The sequence below is a fragment of the Euprymna scolopes genome, chromosome 34, assembly GCF_053919585.1.
Source record: "Euprymna scolopes isolate OS-2025 chromosome 34, ASM5391958v1, whole genome shotgun sequence".
Taxonomy (NCBI): domain Eukaryota; kingdom Metazoa; phylum Mollusca; class Cephalopoda; order Sepiida; family Sepiolidae; genus Euprymna; species Euprymna scolopes.
The window spans coordinates 38,321,015-38,341,924 of record NC_136515.1 but is presented as its reverse complement, the minus strand read 5'-3'; the positions used below and the strand labels follow the sequence as shown (position 1 = coordinate 38,341,924).

At 40.2% G+C, this 20,910-nt stretch overlaps 1 protein-coding gene and 1 pseudogene across 13 annotated transcripts in view; both read left to right on the top strand.

Annotated features, from left to right (window-relative positions):
* Positions 1-20,910, top strand: part of LOC145259180 (solute carrier family 4 member 11-like) — a 533,927-nt gene that overhangs the window by 240,265 nt on the left and 272,752 nt on the right. The gene's annotated exons all lie outside the window — the stretch shown is intronic.
* Positions 19,861-19,976, top strand: LOC145259341 (U2 spliceosomal RNA; annotated as a pseudogene).

Here is a 20,910-nt window from a genome sequence, read left to right as displayed (position 1 = left end):
CTCGCTCATTGAACATTGTGTCACTTTTAGACATGATAGAAGACTCCTATCGCTCTTGAGATTTGTACACAACTGGCCAACTTATAGGTGGTCTGCAAAAAAAAAAAAAAATTTTTTTCATCAAATGGAAATGGAATCCTGTCGTCTTTTCTAGGGCGACGATTTTATCGTTCCACCCGGTACATTCATTTTTATAGAGCAAGGAGGAGGTGGGTATCTGCACATTTCATTCCTTAAAAATAAATCAAACATAGATCATTACATTCTTTATCATGATCACTATGTTCAAAATTCCATAAAAATCTTTCAAGTAGATTTTTCATCCTATAGATTCACACACAGATGTTCATATACGTATTTCATTAGGAAGTCACCAGTTATTAAGACCTGAAGGTCACACGAGGATAAGGGTTAATGAGTGTAAAGTGGTCAGTGAGACAACAGAATAATGATCAGTAATGTTGGAAATTAGGTAAAATTTGATTATTTAAGGGGACAGCTTTACAAGAACTTGTTTACATTGGACTTGAAAACGACCATGTTGTAGCCAACTGGTACAGTTACACAGGCAAGCAGTTCTTGGAAACAAACTTTGTTCATGGGATTTGTCTTTAGATTTAGGCACACATATATAAAGTGGGAAAAATTGTTGACAGTAGTTGTAGAAAGACGAATGCTTTTTTAAAGTTTTGCAGGAAAGGAACATAAATTGAAGCTCAGTTGAGCACTTGCCATGAAAATAACGATAGTAAAGATAGACTTGCAACATCTCTTTTTGTAAGGAAGAGGTTGCAGGAAAGAGATAAAGACATCATCTAGGTTTTGAAGCCAGCATAAATACCCCCTACAAACTCGACAAGCAGCTAAATCCCACCTCTTCACAAGAGATCCCTAGGTGTAAGAAAGCCTTCTACTCCAATAGTTTATTCCCCAGAACTGCTAGACTTTGGAACTCCCTTCCGGGATTTTGCTTTCCCACCTGTACTGACATGCAGAAGTTCAAGTGCAACATGAACATACATCTTGCTGCCCATCTCGCTTCATAATATCCCTGCAACTTACTTCAAAGTGACACTGTCTTGTTTGGGGTGAAAAATGAATTAAAAAAAAAAAATAGTTTTAAATTTTAATGTTTTTTCTTTGTGGGGTGTTTTACACTTTCAGTGGTAAATGGTAAAATTTAAAAAAAAAAAATGCTTGTGTCACTCTCCTTGTTGTTTTGAATATATATCCCATAATTCATAAGTTCAGTAGTTTCGGATTTTCCCAAGTCCATGCGTATTGTTCATGCTCACACGCACACATCAATCTTTTAAAAATGTTTTGCTTAATATAACTCGATGTTTGATGTAGAGGAAGTCTTTTTTTTCTAAATTTCCTATATCTAACTTATTTAAGTTTTTAGGAAGCGATTTTGGTGGTTACATTGCCTTAATGGTAAAGTTTACAAAAAAATAATGTGCCCATGTTACTCACTAGGTTACCGAGAATATATATTCCAGAATTCATAATAATCGGTTCATAAAAAAAAAAAAGATAATTCTTACATTTAGGCATTTTTACTTCAAGATTTAGGGCAAATCCAGCCTATATTTATTCTGCCCTCTTGTATAGCAGTGAGATATTGGCTCCAAATGCTTTTTATCTTATTTTATGGCTTTTGCATAATTATCATGTTCTGAATGTGTGACCTGGTTTGAGTATGTAAGTGATTTGAATGCATGCTATCAACCCTTTGGATCAGACAAGAGAAAAATAGGCATGAGACGTTAGCAATTTCGTCGCCACTGATTAGGGTTCAATGACCTAAATGTCCTAAGAAACACCTGGCACATTTTCAGTCGCTTACAATCTAGTCTGTAGTCTCAACCTGAGATCACAATAGGAATGAATAAGTGCTTGTTCACATAAGCTTTCTCTACAGCTTTGACACCTGGTCGATGAGAGTTACAGATCTTAAAAGGCTAGAAATGATCAACCAATACCGCCTCCTCCAAATTCTGTGGGTTCAATAACCAATCTCCTTTAAAGAAGTGACTTTGATAGTTCAGCTATGCTGTGTGTCACAACTCTGGAGAATTCATTCATGAAGCAACAGCTCCATAACCACTCCAAGATTGGTGAAGACCCTCAGGATGCCAGTTGAAGGCATAGACACTCACTATCAAAGCAGATAGCTAAATAGATAGAAATCTAATTTTGGTTCACAGGTCTACATTGTTCGCCACTTGTTCCTATTACTATCTTGGACGACTGGGCGTGGTCTGTGTCCATTCGGGATGCTGCATGTTCTACAGGAGGAATGGACTGAAACCATCCTGGGTGAATGTCACCAAGTACAAAGAGTGTTGCCTAGCCAGAGTCTGAGACACAGCACTTTAAATACAAAATGATCATTTCAGTTCATTTTCTATTATCAAAATTCATTCTATTTTTTTTTTTTTTTTTTTTTTACACATATTTTAAATTAGAAAAAATTAAAAGAACACTCATAACGTTATATAAATAGAAAATCAAGAAAGAATATACTATAGACAGAAACACGATAATAAAAAAGTGTGGTAACTGGAGTATATAGTTCTCTTCTATTACAAGAACTGTGACACCGGAGTTGGAAACTGGGATTGAGAAGTCTGCACCCTTAAGGAAGGGCACTATGACCTGCAAAAAGTGCCTGAACAGCCCTGTTGGTCTTTTTGGTAAGATCCCATCAGACGTTAATTAATAAACTAACCCCTTCTTAAAGAGAGAAGGCAAAGTCTGGGGGGGGGGGGTGGACCTCCTAGAACTGCACAGAACTAAACTCCTACAAAATCAGCAGAGACCAGGTCATTACAGGAATTGGCTAACCTCTGTTGACTTTGGGGACCAAGGATAAAAATCCCTAGCTGAAGTCCGTGTGGAGAGGTTCAACAATAAGTGGTCATGTACGGAAGCAATGGCATGCAAAGCTGGAACCGTTTAGATACAAGAATAATGCAATTATGCAAATTTAGGTGCTATTGGAAGTCCGAGATGACAGAATAAGACAGATTTTTTGCTCAACAGGTTTTTTGGTTTTTGGGATGATGTCTTGTTCAAGTGTGATTTTATTGTTGGTTAGAGGAAAGAAAAAAAAATCTGCTTATGTGAAAAGTGAACGTCTTCATTGTGAGGGAGAAAAAAAGAAAAAATAATCCAACTCAAATGTGTTTTCATTTCAACTCAAAATAATTTATGTGACTGAAATAGGAATTAATTGCCTGAATACATCTTTCAGTTATGTAAATTATAATTTTTCAGAAACGTAATCTTTCAAAAAAAGTAGAAAATGTTCCAAACTTTAAAGTTATTGTTTCCGTATAATAGAACTTCTTTACTAGGGTTTGATAAGGTTTTCTTCTTTGATCTTTCGGTTAAGAGCAAAGTGTAATATCTGTTCTGATATTGCACTTCATTTTTTTCTGTCTTTGGTCAGTAAATCCTTCAAAATTTATAAAAATCGAAATTTATATTTTTATCCCAATCCAGTGTCACTTTTTGGGTAGCTGGATTTTGCTTTACATTGAAAACCGATCTTGTTTCAAATTCACCCTCTTCTACCTTTCTGTAAAATTGAGATAAAAACCAGCTATTGTTTCATTTACCCTTCATCTCTCTCACCGTGAAAGTGAAATAATAATAATAATGAAAAAAAAGAAAAATGAGCTATTGTTTTTCTAAAAAGAACATCTTTGTGCTGTAAGAATGTCAAAAACTCTGAAAGCCGAACCAATAGCTAAAGACACCTGATCCCTGCCAGTTGATCTATTTTTGCTATTGCAGAATTTAAATATCTTCTTTTTCACTTGATTAAACTTTATATGCTGACTTAGATGCCACCCCACCGCCATGCTTAAAAATAACTACTGAGGTTAGAAGGGCGAGTAAAAGCGTTAGGATTTCAATAATTAAAACGAAGTAAAAAAAAAAATAATAATACAAAGGAACTTTTTATTATTTGGATTCTTCAGACTACTGTTCGCATCTTAAGTGCTATTTTCACTCCATTTCAGTCAATATAACCTCCCATCGTCTTACAGTGTATCTTTTCAAACTCTGGAACTTTTCTGTTGAGCTCAAGAATTTGTATGGAATTTTGAATAGAGCTCTTTATTTAATCCATGTGTGTAACATGCTCTCATTCTATCAGCCATGACTTGCAGACCCGTGGTGTAGTGGATGCTAAAATTCTGTTATAAAATCACGTTCTTCTGGAGGTAGGAGGTTCAATCCTCAGTGCAGACGACACGCAAAATACAATTGTGAAGTACTTAGGACTTCTATCCAGTCATGGCTTAGGAAACAAGAGCATGTTTGTTACCTCCATAGATTGAACAAAGAGTTCTATTTGGAATTTCAGTGCAGATTCTCGAGTTCGACAGAAAGATTCCAGAGTTGGATAAATACATCCAAAGAAGGTCAGAGGTTACATAGTATATATATATATATATATATATATATTGTGAAAATGTTTGCTTTTGCAGATATTTTTTCCTGTTTGTGCATCAATCCCTTTTGAAATTAGTTCTGTTACATATAAAACAATAATTCCCAAGGTTTTATTAATCTTACCAATCATTTTTCCAAAATAAAAAAAAAGAAACTTTCGTACATTATACAGATATTTCACTCCTAGGAACAATCAATATTTGTATGTCAATATTGAATATTTCCTTCTGTCGACTCTTTAGAAAAAACAGAAAGTTAAAGAGAAAAACACATAATGATGTAATCATGAAAATTCCGGAAGAAGTAAAGAAAACTTACATGAGCTTATATTCTGTAGGTGGCCATCTTGTTTTTGGAATATAGCAAAATTCTTGTTTATATTTAAATGTTATCCATTTACAGCCTGATTCCGCTACTAACTAAAAGTATAAATTATTTAATTGTTGGAATTCTTTGAGATGAGTAATTTGTATATTTTATTTATTTGCGGACTGTTATCCTCATCTTTTATTGTTGTTGTTTCACGATTTTTGGGGTTTTATAAATCCAAGTTTTTTTGTTGTTTTTTTTTCTATCTGAAAACAAAAACACTTGGATTTATAAGACCAAACAATCCAACCTCGATCACCCTTGGGGGCCCATTGTGTAGTGGATAGAAACATTAAATCGCTACAGTTCCAGGTGAGCATTATCTGAAGATAGTGGTTTCAATCCTACCCAAAGTCGGCTAGAGGATTAGTTAGCCAAAGCGTGGGGAGACGATAACAACTATGGAAGGCAGTAATTACTGAAGATACAGTTTAAGATTCAGCATTTCCATCTGAGTTGCGGTTAACAACCTGACAAAGGGCAGAGGAATAGTTGGCTGAAACGTTGTGAAGAAACTATAAAGATGAGGATAATAGTCTGTAAAAAAAAAAGAAAAAGGAAAAAAAAAAGATAGACTGAAAGTAATTTTCTAAGGTCTCTGCTATTACCTTGGATATGTGTACATTTCTTTTCCCCTCATGTCTATTATAAAGCATGGAGTTATTAGCAAATATACCCATCTCGGATACTATTTTATCGGGGAGGACATTTATGAATATTAAAATAAAAGGTTCAAGAATCGACCCTTAAGGCACACCCACATTGATATCATGCTGTTTAGATTTATGACCGAGACCAACCTTGATTTCTCTCTTGTCTAGAAGGATCTGATATGTTAAGTATTTGTCCAGAAATATCGCATGATTTAATTTTTATAGTAAGCTTTTGAGATCAGAGATTTTACATATATCAAGGGCTACAGCCCTAGCTTCCCCTGTCTTCAATGCATAATTATATGCATTGAGGGATGACTGTTAAAATATCCACAGTAGAACAGACTTGCCTAAATTCATACTGTTGGCCAAAAATAAGCTTAGCATTTACAATGTGATGAACTAGCGATGATTGATTCATAATTCTAGTAAAAAAGAGGAAGAGACTGATGGGGGCGATAGATCAGTTATTTTTGGCAAAATGTTTGAATACTGGTACAACAATTTCCTAATCCTAGTTATTAGGGAATCAAAACTCGCCAAGGCATTTATGAGTTTGGAGAGCATATGCTAGCTCAGCAGAGCATTTCTTGATTTCTATAGCAATGATGAGATCAGGCCCACACTATTTTTTTTTTTTTTTTTTTTTTTTTTTTTTTTTGGGTGTTTTTCATGGGCTTGAGAAGAGGTGATTTTCAAATCTGTAAGTGTGGATTCTGTCCACAAAGGGAAATTAGGGAGGAAAGTGGTTTGCGGGGTCTAAAGTGGAGTTGGAAGTGAACTAACGATTACTATAATATTGTCCCATTGACTACTGCTCACTCTTTAACCCTTAAGTGGCCTCTAGGCCTTGATAAGTGGTGACTCCTATGTAAAAAAAAAAAAAAAAAATACTTAGCCCTCTTTAAGCAATATTGCTTATACAAAAGTAGACCGTAATGAGAATTTAAAAAAAAAATCCACACCGCATATTAATCGGGACGGCAGTTATGTAATATTCAAAAAGAAAATAAATTAACGGCATTTAAATAAGTGAAAAAGAAAGAAAAAAAATAAACAAAGGGAATAAAATATATAAGAAAAGAAATAATGAAAATAATACTAACAACAATAATAATAATAAAACTATAAAATTTTAAATTATGCACCAATAAAACTACTGCCTAGGAGTTTCATATTGGGACTCGCATTAAATTTTCATGACCCTGAGTGGGTCATAATCACAGCAGAGAAACTCATATCTGTCAAAGCATTACTTTTTTCAAGTGAGTAGATTGACTTCTGCATGATCGAAACTCCACAGGAGACATATTTATGGTGTGGTATCTCTTCTCTTGATCAAATATCTTCAACCTTTGAAACCCGAGACGGTCTGTAAACTGTCGTGAACTGCTGCAAAACTCATTTCCACTCCTAAAACTGCCTGTAAACTAACTCTCTCTATATATATTGACTTCTATTGTCCGGCCCTTTTCTCCCCAATCATTGTTACACCTTGATTAACAATCCTCTTTTTGTTCCCTTTAGTGTACCTTGGTGAACATCTTTCTATACCTTTGTTCTGCTGATAAACTTATTTTCTTTTGTTATATTTTTTTCTTTTTTTTTACTTGCTTACACTTGGAGTGGGGTGGGGCATCCACAGTATCACAAACATGCAACCCACTAAATATATCCGGTATCGTTAATCTAAAAATCTTAAATGTAATATTTGCACTTTGCAAAATTACTTACACTGAAGAAAACAACTATGGAATTCATATCGTTTTGATTATTTGGACTACTGTTCTCATCTTTAGTATTATTTTTACAATGTGTAACCTCCGACATTCTTCAGATATATCGGGTCAAACTCAGATATTTTATCGAACTCCAGAATCTGCACAAAATTTATTTAATACATGAGGGTAGCATGCTCTCATTGTGTCAACCATGACTTAGTAAAAGTAATTCGCAATGGTATTTTGAATGTCGTATGCACTGAGAATTGAACCTTTAAACTCCAGAAGAGTAGTTCGCAAGGACCCATGGCGTAGTGGATAAAGTACTTGGTAGTATTCAGTTGTAAGTTAGACTCTTCTGGAAATTGAAGGTTCAATCTTCAAGATTCCATTTAAAATTTTGTGCAATATTACAAGTTTGACGGTTGAAAGATTCAGAAGTCTGGCAAAATAAACCTTAAGGTCAGAGGTTACATCAACCGAAACATTATACAAATAACACTCAACACCCAGTGGTCGACCTTGTTTCCTGATTAAGGCAATGAATGCCGTTTTTCCCCGCTCCCACCACATCCCATCCCCTAAACTGAACACTGTGGAGGTGCTTCAGTACCATATATGCCGGTACGGTTGGATTGAGCTAACTTTTGTCTAATGGGTTGAGGGTACCAAATTGACAGTTACTTATTGCTGTTTCTGACTAATAGTACAGAAGCCCTAACTCTTTGGTAGCGCTTAGAGCGGCTGCTCCATCAACAGTTGTATAATATCGGGATGTTTTTAGTGCCATGTTGCGCATGGACAGGGACCCTGCACTCATCCCCGGTGGGATTTTCTGAGGCCACAATCCTGTAGGTGAGGAGACAACTGATGGTCTACTTTTATTGCAAGTATCATATTCTGCACAACCACTTGTCCAGCACCCCCCACTCCCCCTAACTGAAACTTTTAAATGAAATGACAGTTCAAGAAAAAATTACGTTTAAACCAAGACTAGACTCAAAGAAAACCAACCTGCCTCCTCCCTTGAGGCTTGCATTTACGAATATCTACAAGCTTAGAACTAACTTAATGTTGAATTATTTCTCCTAGTAAACACCTCGGATATCTTAGCATTAAGTGAAACTAACCTACACTCCTCCATTCCTTCTAACCACTTTAACATGCCTGGTTATCTCCCACTCTTCCGTAAGGACTCCGACAACACATGCACAGACTTGGAGTCTATATTCGTAACACCCTCCCCCTGACTAGAGAAACAAAACTTGAAGCAGATGACCAGACCTTTATGGGCTTCAGACTAAACATGCATCATAATATTAACTACTTGTATATTCTATACCGCTCACCCTCAATACAGGACAGTACCCTAATAAACAAAGTCTTTGACAGCATAGATATAGCACTCTCCCTCGATGCTAGTACACAAGTACATGTATTTGGTGACTTCAGTGTCCACCACAGTAACTGGCTTTGATTCCCTACTTATTCAGACGTAGCTGGTAGCACAACACATAGCTTCTCTGTCTCATTCCCTATCACAGACGGTTACGGTGATAATGGTAGTAATCGCCCTTAATTCTCGACCCAAAACTGAAGACCCACTGCTCAAAACAACAAGGTATTACAAAAAGGCTGACTGGTAAGCCATTAGGGATCTCATCAGAGATGCCCCATGGAGAAATATCTTTTCTCTTCCAGCTTAACAGTGCACAAATGAGACCACTGAATGGTTCAAAACGGCAATTGAAGCACATTTTCCCACACGGAAATTCTATAGCAAGCCCCACTCTCCCCAATGGTTTACTTCTACTTGTGCAGCTGCCATTGTTCCAACGTGTCGGAAATGTAACCGTCTGTGATAGGGAATGAGACATAGAGAAGCTATGTGTTGTGCATGCATACCACAGATTCAACTGACATAAGTCCAATTCAAACAGAAATATATAGAAGCTAGAAGTAATTGTAAGAGATAAATAGCAACAGCTAAGACTGAATACACTGAAACCATCAGAAAATGCATCGAAGCACATTAGGAACCCGTGATTTTTGGAAAATCTACAAAAGTGTAGTAAATAATGGGCAGTCAACGATTCCCCCACTTGTATAAACAATCGTGCGGTTGTTTGCACGGCAACTGAGAAGGCTAACCTACTCGCCAGTTGGTTTACCTCTAACTCCATATTGGACTCAGAACACCACTTCCTCCCTGACTTTCCTTTACAGACATATGCCACATTAGATGATTTGAAAATCACCCCTTCTCAGGAATATGGTATCATAAAAACCCTAGCCCCTCAAAAGCATGTGGACCGGATCTTATCCCGGCTGTGCTATTAAAATATGCTCCACTGAGGTTGCTCCAGTTCTCTCCAAACTATTCAATAAATGCCCAAAACGAATTTTGCTTTCCTGACTGCTGGAAAATCACTTCTGTGGTACCAATTTTCAAGAATTCTGGCAAAAGAACTGACCCATTAAATTATTGCCCCATTAGCCTTCTCCCGCTTTTCACCAAAATATTTGAGCCCTTAATTAATCAAGCTCTAGTCCATCACCTTACAGCTGCTAAACTCCTGACTGACAAACAATACGAATTTAGGCAAGCACTTTCAACAGCAGACATCCTAACTGTAATCTCTGAATGTATATACCGTTCATTAGACAAAACAGGGAAGGGTGGAGTGGTGCCTCTCGATATATGTAAGGTTTTTGACAGGGTGTGGCACGATGGTCTTCTAAGGAAAATTAGATCATATGGTATCACTGGAAGAATACATAATGTAATTAAATCCTTAAATAAGAGAAAAATCCAGATTGTCCTCGATGGTCGTACATCTAAACGATATGATATAAATGCAGTACTTCAGGGGTCTATCCTTGGACCTTTATTATTCCTGATATTCATAAATGACCTCCCTGATAAAATTGTTTTGGAGATGGGTGTATTTGCTGATGACACTACACTCTATAACAGGCAGAGGGGAAAACAAATGAACACATATCCAAGGAAATGGCAGATGACCTCCAATCTGTAGTGGAATGAGGACAAAAATGGATGGTCACATTCAATGCTGCCAAGACTAAGCTTGTCTCCTTCAATAATTACAAAAAACCTTCTCTACCACCAATAGAAATGGCCAAGAACACATTACCCAAAAGTATTTCCTTTAAACTCCTCGGCCTAACATTTACAGGGAACATGAACTGGAATAGATACATTGAGAAAATTGCCAAGGCTGCTGTGAGGAAGATGGGCTCTCTCTACCGTGCTAGAAAACTACTTGCACCTGAAAGTATCTTGTATCTCTATAAGACCACCATTTGCCCATGTATGGAATACTGTTGTCGCATTTGGGCTGGTGCATCTTTTACTGGTCTCTCACTCCTGGACAGGGTTCAAAGAAATCGCCAACCTGATAGGTCCTGAACTGTCATCTAGGCTTCAGCCTCTGTCCCATCGATGAAATGTTGCATCCCTCTGCCTGTTCTACAAATATTTTAATGGTGAATGCTCTGACGAACTACAAGCACTTGTACCCCCTCGACGTGAATATCCCCGACAAACCTGACAAGCAGTTAAATCCCATCCCTTTATAGTAGAGATCCCTAGGTGTAAGAAGCCTTCTACTCCAATAGTTTCTTCCCAAGAACTACTAGCCTTTGGAACTCCCTTCCGGGTTTCTGCTTTCACAACTGTACTGACATGCAGAAGTTCACATGTAATGTGAACACACATTGATATTCATCTCTCTTCCTAGAACTTATGTCCCCTATTTCAAAGTGGCACTGTGCCTTGTTTGGAGTGAAAATTGAATTAAAATTTTTTTTTAAAGAAACAATAGTTCGAATTATCTAAATATGAATTGTCAAGCCTCATCTTTAAAATTCAGAAACAATTATACTCCCTCTCGTCTCTCCGTCTCTCTCTCTCCCACTCGTCTCTCCGTCTCTCTCTCTCCCACTCGTCTCTCCGTCTCTCTCTCTCTCCCACTCGTCTCTCCGTCTCTCTCTCTCCCACTCGTCTCTCCGTCTCTCTCTCTCCCACTCGTCTCTCCGTCTCTCTCTCTCCCACTCGTCTCTCCGTCTCTCTCTCTCCCACTCGTCTCTCCGTCTCTCTCTCTCCCACTCGTCTCTCCGTCTCTCTCTCTCCCACTCGTCTCTCCGTCTCTCTCTCTCCCACTCGTCTCTCCGTCTCTCTCTCTCCCACTCGTCTCTCCGTCTCTCTCTCTCTCCCACTCGTCTCTCCGTCTCTCTCTCTCTCCCACTCGTCTCTCCGTCTCTCTCTCTCCCACTCGTCTCTCCGTCTCTCTCTCTCCCACTCGTCTCTCCGTCTCTCTCTCTCCCACTCGTCTCTCCGTCTCTCTCTCTCCCACTCGTCTCTCCGTCTCTCTCTCTCCCACTCGTCTCTCCGTCTCTCTCTCTCCCACTCGTCTCTCCGTCTCTCTCTCTCCCACTCGTCTCTCCGTCTCTCTCTCTCCCACTCGTCTCTCCGTCTCTCTCTCTCTCCCACTCGTCTCTCCGTCTCTCTCTCTCTCCCACTCGTCTCTCCGTCTCTCTCTCTCTCCCACTCGTCTCTCCGTCTCTCTCTCTCTCCCACTCGTCTCTCCGTCTCTCTCTCTCTCCCACTCGTCTCTCCGTCTCTCTCTCTCTCCCACTCGTCTCTCCGTCTCTCTCTCTCTCCCACTCGTCTCTCCGTCTCTCTCTCTCTCCCACTCGTCTCTCCGTCTCTCTCTCTCTCCCACTCGTCTCTCCGTCTCTCTCTCTCTCCCACTCGTCTCTCCGTCTCTCTCTCTCTCCCACTCGTCTCTCCGTCTCTCTCTCTCTCCCACTCGTCTCTCCGTCTCTCTCTCTCTCCCACTCGTCTCTCCGTCTCTCTCTCTCTCCCACTCGTCTCTCCGTCTCTCTCTCTCTCCCACTCGTCTCTCCGTCTCTCTCTCTCTCCCACTCGTCTCTCCGTCTCTCTCTCTCTCCCACTCGTCTCTCCGTCTCTCTCTCTCTCCCACTCGTCTCTCCGTCTCTCTCTCTCTCCCACTCGTCTCTCCGTCTCTCTCTCTCTCCCACTCGTCTCTCCGTCTCTCTCTCTCTCCCACTCGTCTCTCCGTCTCTCTCTCTCTCCCACTCGTCTCTCCGTCTCTCTCTCTCTCCCACTCGTCTCTCCGTCTCTCTCTCTCTCCCACTCGTCTCTCCGTCTCTCTCTCTCTCCCACTCGTCTCTCCGTCTCTCTCTCTCTCCCACTCGTCTCTCCGTCTCTCTCTCTCTCCCACTCGTCTCTCCGTCTCTCTCTCTCTCCCACTCGTCTCTCCGTCTCTCTCTCTCTCCCACTCGTCTCTCCGTCTCTCTCTCTCTCCCACTCGTCTCTCCGTCTCTCTCTCTCTCCCACTCGTCTCTCCGTCTCTCTCTCTCTCCCACTCGTCTCTCCGTCTCTCTCTCTCTCCCACTCGTCTCTCCGTCTCTCTCTCTCTCCCACTCGTCTCTCCGTCTCTCTCTCTCTCCCACTCGTCTCTCCGTCTCTCTCTCTCTCCCACTCGTCTCTCCGTCTCTCTCTCTCTCCCACTCGTCTCTCCGTCTCTCTCTCTCTCCCACTCGTCTCTCCGTCTCTCTCTCTCTCCCACTCGTCTCTCCGTCTCTCTCTCTCTCCCACTCGTCTCTCCGTCTCTCTCTCTCTCCCACTCGTCTCTCCGTCTCTCTCTCTCTCCCACTCGTCTCTCCGTCTCTCTCTCTCTCCCACTCGTCTCTCCGTCTCTCTCTCTCTCCCACTCGTCTCTCCGTCTCTCTCTCTCTCCCACTCGTCTCTCCGTCTCTCTCTCTCTCCCACTCGTCTCTCCGTCTCTCTCTCTCTCCCACTCGTCTCTCCGTCTCTCTCTCTCTCCCACTCGTCTCTCCGTCTCTCTCTCTCTCCCACTCGTCTCTCCGTCTCTCTCTCTCTCCCACTCGTCTCTCCGTCTCTCTCTCTCTCCCACTCGTCTCTCCGTCTCTCTCTCTCTCCCACTCGTCTCTCCGTCTCTCTCTCTCTCCCACTCGTCTCTCCGTCTCTCTCTCTCTCCCACTCGTCTCTCCGTCTCTCTCTCTCTCCCACTCGTCTCTCCGTCTCTCTCTCTCTCCCACTCGTCTCTCCGTCTCTCTCTCTCTCCCACTCGTCTCTCCGTCTCTCTCTCTCTCCCACTCGTCTCTCCGTCTCTCTCTCTCTCCCACTCGTCTCTCCGTCTCTCTCTCTCTCCCACTCGTCTCTCCGTCTCTCTCTCTCCCACTCGTCTCTCCGTCTCTCTCTCTCTCCCACTCGTCTCTCCGTCTCTCTCTCTCTCCCACTCGTCTCTCCGTCTCTCTCTCTCTCCCACTCGTCTCTCCGTCTCTCTCTCTCTCCCACTCGTCTCTCCGTCTCTCTCTCTCTCCCACTCGTCTCTCCGTCTCTCTCTCTCTCTCCCACTCGTCTCTCCGTCTCTCTCTCTCTCTCCCACTCGTCTCTCCGTCTCTCTCTCTCTCTCCCACTCGTCTCTCCGTCTCTCTCTCTCTCTCCCACTCGTCTCTCCGTCTCTCTCTCTCTCCCACTCGTCTCTCCGTCTCTCTCTCTCTCCCACTCGTCTCTCCGTCTCTCTCCCACTCGTCTCTCCGTCTCTCTCCCACTCGTCTCTCCGTCTCTCTCTCTCTCCCACTCGTCTCTCCGTCTCTCTCTCTCTCCCACTCGTCTCTCCGTCTCTCTCTCTCCCACTCGTCTCTCCGTCTCTCTCTCTCCCACTCGTCTCTCCGTCTCTCTCTCTCCCACTCGTCTCTCCGTCTCTCTCTCTCCCACTCGTCTCTCCGTCTCTCTCTCTCCCACTCGTCTCTCCGTCTCTCTCTCTCCCACTCGTCTCTCCGTCTCTCTCTCTCCCACTCGTCTCTCCGTCTCTCTCTCTCCCACTCGTCTCTCCGTCTCTCTCTCTCCCACTCGTCTCTCCGTCTCTCTCTCTCCCACTCGTCTCTCTCTCTTTCTCTCCCCCACTCGTCTCTCTTTCTCTCCCCCACTCGTCTCTCTTTCTCTCCCCCACTCGTCTCTCTTTCTCTCCCCCACTCGTCTCTCTCTCTCCCACTCGTCTCTCCGTCTCTCTCTCTCTCTCCCACTCGTCTCTCCGTCTCTCTCTCTCTCTCCCACTCGTCTCTCCGTCTCTCTCTCTCTCTCCCACTCGTCTCTCTCTCTCTCTCCCACTCGTCTCTCTCTCTCTCTCCCACTCGTCTCTCTCTCTCTCTCCCACTCGTCTCTCTCTCTCTCTCCCACTCGTCTCTCTCTCTCTCTCTCCCACTCGTCTCTCTCTCTCTCTCTCCCACTCGTCTCTCTCTCTCTCTCTCCCACTCGTCTCTCTCTCTCTCTCCCACTCGTCTCTCTCTCTCTCTCTCCCACTCGTCTCTCTCTCTCTCTCTCCCACTCGTCTCTCTCTCTCTCTCTCCCACTCGTCTCTCTCTCTCTCTCTCCCACTCGTCTCTCCGTCTCTCTCTCTCTCCCACTCGTCTCTCCGTCTCTCTCTCTCTCCCACTCGTCTCTCCGTCTCTCTCTCTCTCCCACTCGTCTCTCCGTCTCTCTCTCTCTCCCACTCGTCTCTCCGTCTCTCTCTCTCTCCCACTCGTCTCTCCGTCTCTCTCTCTCTCCCACTCGTCTCTCCGTCTCTCTCTCTCTCCCACTCGTCTCTCCGTCTCTCTCTCTCTCCCACTCGTCTCTCCGTCTCTCTCTCTCTCCCACTCGTCTCTCCGTCTCTCTCTCTCTCTCCCACTCGTCTCTCCGTCTCTCTCTCTCTCTCCCACTCGTCTCTCCGTCTCTCTCTCTCTCTCCCACTCGTCTCTCCGTCTCTCTCTCTCTCTCCCACTCGTCTCTCCGTCTCTCTCTCTCTCTCCCACTCGTCTCTCCGTCTCTCTCTCTCTCTCCCACTCGTCTCTCCGTCTCTCTCTCTCTCTCCCACTCGTCTCTCCGTCTCTCTCTCTCTCTCCCACTCGTCTCTCCGTCTCTCTCTCTCTCTCCCACTCGTCTCTCCGTCTCTCTCTCTCTCTCCCACTCGTCTCTCCGTCTCTCTCTCTCTCTCCCACTCGTCTCTCCGTCTCTCTCTCTCTCTCCCACTCGTCTCTCCGTCTCTCTCTCTCTCTCCCACTCGTCTCTCCGTCTCTCTCTCTCTCTCACTCGTCTCTCCGTCTCTCTCTCTCTCCCACTCGTCTCTCCGTCTCTCTCTCTCTCCCACTCGTCTCTCCGTCTCTCTCTCTCTCCCACTCGTCTCTCCGTCTCTCTCTCTCTCCCACTCGTCTCTCCGTCTCTCTCTCTCTCCCACTCGTCTCTCTCTCTCTCTCTCTCCCACTCGTCTCTCCCACTCGTCTCTCCGTCTCTTTCTCTCTCTCTCTCTCTCCCACTCGAAGAGAGAAGATTGGGGTTGGAGAAAGTGTTTTTAAAGGGATCAGCTTTCCTAACCGGAAAAGAGGATGTTAACAATTTTCATCAACTTCTATCACATGCTCCGCTCGCCTAAAATATCTTCTGATTGTTCAAACAGGAAGTTGAATGTTTGCACTAATCAGCGCCGAGCTTATAAACCAGATTCCAGATGATAAACCATATGAACAGTTATTGTGGTCTGTTGTAATCACTACTGCTACAAACACAGCTCCATAGTTTATGTGCTTGATCCAAGCTTCTTGGTGCTAGATCACTGTGGCATTGAAATTTGGCGTGACTTTCCAAGGATTGTCTGACAGTCACAATGTTATTTTTTATCGTGACTGACCATAGTGTTATCCTCTACACTTTGTCTCCTTGAATTTGTCCAGGAGACAGTTTCTGGTTGAAGCATTTCTCTGCAAAAAGGCCCTCCAAAATTGTTTAGTTTGGACAGTTGATTTTGCCACAAAGCAGATCTTTATGATCTCATCGATGCTCTCCTGCACTGAATATTCTGTTTCCTATTTCATTAAAAATTAAACAGAAGCTTGTGTCAATAATTATGTATATATGTGTGAAATTGTGTCTGTATGTACATTTCCCTGGGAAAATCTTTTTAATCAGTTTTCGGACAGAAATTTGATTGTCAAAGTTCAACGATTTCACCTTTGAAAACTCTACCAAACTCTTTGCAAATTTTGGGTCTAAACACTTGAAATCTTAGATGTAGATTACTTGGACATGGATCAAACTTTTTAATTTGAACACAAAACATGTTATGGGGTCAAAATTGGTGTCAAAGTTAAAATTTGACCCCTGTGGTCTCTACCAAATTACTCAGCCAATTTTTGGTTGAAACACTTTTTTTGGCCGAAAATTTGGCTGCCAAGGGGTCAATCTTAAAAGATTTGACCTTTACAGACTCTACCAAACTCCTTCACCAATTTTGGGTCTAAACACTTGAAACTTTAGATGTAGGTTACCCGGGAACATGAGTCAAACTTTTTATTATACATATGCATATAAAGTTATAAAGTTATAGGGCTTGAGTAAAGCCAGGCTGAACTGCTAGTATATATATATATATATATATATATATATATTTTTTTTTTACTTAAACATACTACATGCTATATTGCCATTTGCAATGTAAGTGGCTACCATTTGGAATTGTGTGGAACAAAGGACTGTTGGGAGTTAAGTAGCGAGATTTCTGTTGACATTACGAACGTTTGCAGGTTAGTACAATCAGATAAGCAGGAAACCGAATTCTAAAGTCAATGGAAGAAACTATTAGAATAAGAAATTATGTAGTAAAGCCGACAAACAATCAAAGGGGGGGGGAATCAAATATATAATGAATGTTATGGCAACTAACTTATTTTTCTACCTAGTACTAAATACTTGAGATGAAATAAGGAAAATTTAATACTCTATTAAAACACAAAAATGGACTAAGAAGGCAGAAAAGTAACTTTTAATAACTATGGGAACTTTTTGATGTTTTTACCCTTTTATTTGTTGGCTTCACTGCACAATACCCGAATAATAAAAGGTGTACATAATTTTGATATAACTCTGCGTTTTGGTTATTATTCTTGTCATTGTGTATAAAGATGTGACCCATGAACGATTTTGGAGGCCTGAAGATTCATTATCACCTCCTCATAGGTGGGGGTGGGGGTATTGTATTGTAGCCTATTTTCGTTTTCAAATAAAGGCTAAACATTTAGTATTAGTTATAAGTGTTTAAAGTACGCATAAACATTTGTCAATATATATACCCCCCCAAAAAAATACAATTGGGGAAAATTAGGCAAAAACAATTCATTTTGCTTTGTGATTCAATTTCATTACAAAATAAAAGCAAAACATGTAATAAGTTATTATTCCGTGCAAGTCATAAGAAAAAATATTTTTTAAAATCAAGTAACCCCTTTTAAAAAATGTAAATAGCAAGCATAAAAAAAAGAAAAAAAATTAGCCACAGTAGGCAGACTCGAATGTGTAATGCAAAGAGGAAAAGCAGGTTAAAAAAAGGAAACGCTTTAGTCGATTGGCCTATGGAGAACTTATGACTTTACTGGCCTTTTGAAATAACTCCTTTAAAACGTGCATATCATGAGGCGTGAATGAATGTACAAAAATGTCAACACATAAACTTACCCCTCCTTGCAAAGAACGGCCCAGTTGAAGGTGAAAGAAAATGAATTTTTGTCGGTCGTACACTAAGAAAAAAAAAAGCTTATCTAAATGGTAGAAAAGGAAGAATTAAACATTTCAGACAGTTTAAAGGTTTCTAAATCATACAAAATCCAGGTCTTGACTGTAATAATTGCAAAATCAGTTTTAATTTTTTATTTGACTAAAATTCTTTATGCATTAATCATACTAAAAAAAAAAAGGTTTATATAGCTGTTAGAAAAGGAAGAAATAATGGTTATCAGCATGTGATGATGTGTCGGAAAACAGTATGTACAGTGAACATAAACGCAAAAGATGTTGCACAGTAGTGTAGCTGTATAAGAAAAGTTAACAGGTACGGTATATTAAATGTACAAATAGTCTTGATTTATGAACATGTTTCGATGTATTAATTTGTTTGTATTTGGGGTATTTTATTTTAAACGGTTGCCTTTTGTATAGAGGGAAGGCATTTTCTAAGTCTCTGGAGTGTTCGTTTTCATAGGAAAGTTTACATTCTGGAATGAATGAATGAATTAGATTGGAGGTATGTGAAGAGGGAGGAATCATTATTTTTGGAATCTGGGAATAGAAAGATGGTTATGTATGTAAGTATATGAGCCAGATAATAAGGGTGGAACCCCATATCTGTCCAAATGCAGAATACCTCCTGGTGTTGACTGGGAGTGGTAGGAGTACTTTTTATTTAGAGGGAAAAGTAGCAACTACTCTCACTATAGATGGTTGCGACTGATGTTGCTCCTGAGATGTAATGTAGGATTTTACTATAACGAATAAATGTGTGTAAAATGACGGTCAAAAGTTAAATAATATAGTTGCTGGACATGATAAATTTGTATGTGGCATTTGTTATTGCAAACCTACGGTACTTTGGTCCAGAGGGGAATTTTTGCAATCAAAATATTATACATGGAGATATATATGAGTTTTTTTTTTGGGGGGGGGGTGCTCACTATAGCTTTTAAACTTATTGAAAATCTAGCTGGCTCCACTAAAGAACGAAATATTTCAACCAAATTTTCAATATTTCTCCAGAAAATAATACAATTATTGTATATAAAAAAAAAAGATAACAAATGTTACTTAATTAATAAAATGTTCCTTTTCAAAACTAATTGGCAAATTAGTTAATATTGTGACGGATATTGCAAAAGCAGTATATAAAAAAAGAAGGCCCGTCTATTTGAATTAACTTGAAATAAAGTCTTTCAAGTTTACCGTTAGTGCAAAAAATGGGTTCAACCGAATACTGACGATCAGTCGATTAAAGTTATTGTTATTCTATTTTTAATGTTAATTTGGCGTTTTACTCTCACTGTTATGTGATAAATGGGTTAACATGACAGAGATGACTATCCACTAGTGGTGGAACAATTGGAATCAGGAATTGAAAAAAAATCTTAACATTTTGCGATATTTGAATTGGAAAAAAAATGGTTTATTTTCCGATGCCAAAAAATAATTCTTTTTGTTTTTATTTGCTTTGTTTTGTTTAAAACTTAATTTTGCATGGCCAATATTGATGAAATAAATATTTATTGATTTTAAATTATGAGTAAAACTAAAATCCATAGATTACTTCCACAAGTATTTTTACATTTACAGAAATATATGCATATAGTACACTTTTTTCTGTGCGTTTTTTTCACTACCCCCCCCCCCCACCAAAAAAAAAAAAAATTGAAAACACCATATTAGGAAATTTAAAAAGAATCAGTATTGTAAATTTAGAACGGAATCTGTAATTGTATCGGAATCAGGGGAAAAATATAGGAATTGTTCCATCAATACTACATACACTGCTTTTGAATTGTGGCTAATATTTCTGAAATTAAATTCTTTTGAATATTGGATTTTTAAACGTTTTTTACACTGTAGCATCTATGATAATTATATATTATTACGCTTATCGCTCCTTCCGTTATCATGCTGTGCATCCCTAAAAAAGAAAAGTGGAATATTCCAAATAAACTTGGTCTGGTCGTATAAAAAAAAAAAAAAAAAAAAAAAAAGTTGGTGTCGCTGTTGAGGCAAATCTAATAAAAATGATTTGTCTTTCTTGGCCTTTTGGCTAAGATCAAAGTGTAGTATCTGTTCTTCAGGCGCTACATTTCAATTTCTTCTCTCTCAGTGGAAGAGAAATCCTTTACGACTAAGACAATTTTTTCTCCACGTTAAAAAACGACCCTAGTGTCTAAATCTGTCCCGTGGGAAGGCATTGTGAATAGGTACTGTTTAATGTAACAAAGTTTTAATATTAAAAAACTCAGAAAAATTATTTCTGATTTAATTACAAAATGCCCTGGAAAATGTCCGTTCTGATTTTTTTTTTTTTTTTTTTTTTTTTTTTTGCTTCCCCACAAGGGCGAAATTGGATATGAGGTCGGTCGGTTAAAAATTTAGGGGGAAACCAGCTCCCCAAAAGGGGCACTCTGGTCAATAACAAAAATAAGAATTGTATCAGTAATGAAGGATTTCTCCTCCATTAACCAAAAAAGGGGGGATTTAAGTCACTGGAATGCTGAAACTGATACTACACTCAAAAATTCATGTTGAAGCAATGGTTGCCTAATCGCTAACCGTGTTAATGTTTTTATGTATTACTTTCGAAAAGCTACTGAAACAGTTTCTAATTTAAACATTACTTTATTTCAAGTATATTTTAAGCAGTGGGTTACAGGATATGAAGTCAGTCCCGATAATTACTCAAACCGTTTATGATTTAAACATTACTTTATTTCATGCATATTTTTAACTGTGGGGTGGGGGATATTAAATCAGTCCCGAAAATGGGTGAAACCGTTTACGCATTACACATTACTTTATTTAATGTATATTTTTAACATTGGGGTGGAAATATGAAGTCGGTTCCGGAAATGGCTGCAACCATTTGCGTTTTCAACATTACTTTATTCAATGTATATTTTTAACAGTAGGATGGGAGATAAGAAGTCGGTCCCGGAAATGGCTGAAAAAGTTTATGATTTATACATTACTTTATTTCATGTATATTTTCAACAGTGGGTTGGGGATTATAAGTCAGTTCTAGAAATGGCTGAAATAGTTTACTATTTAGACATTACATTATTTCATGTATATT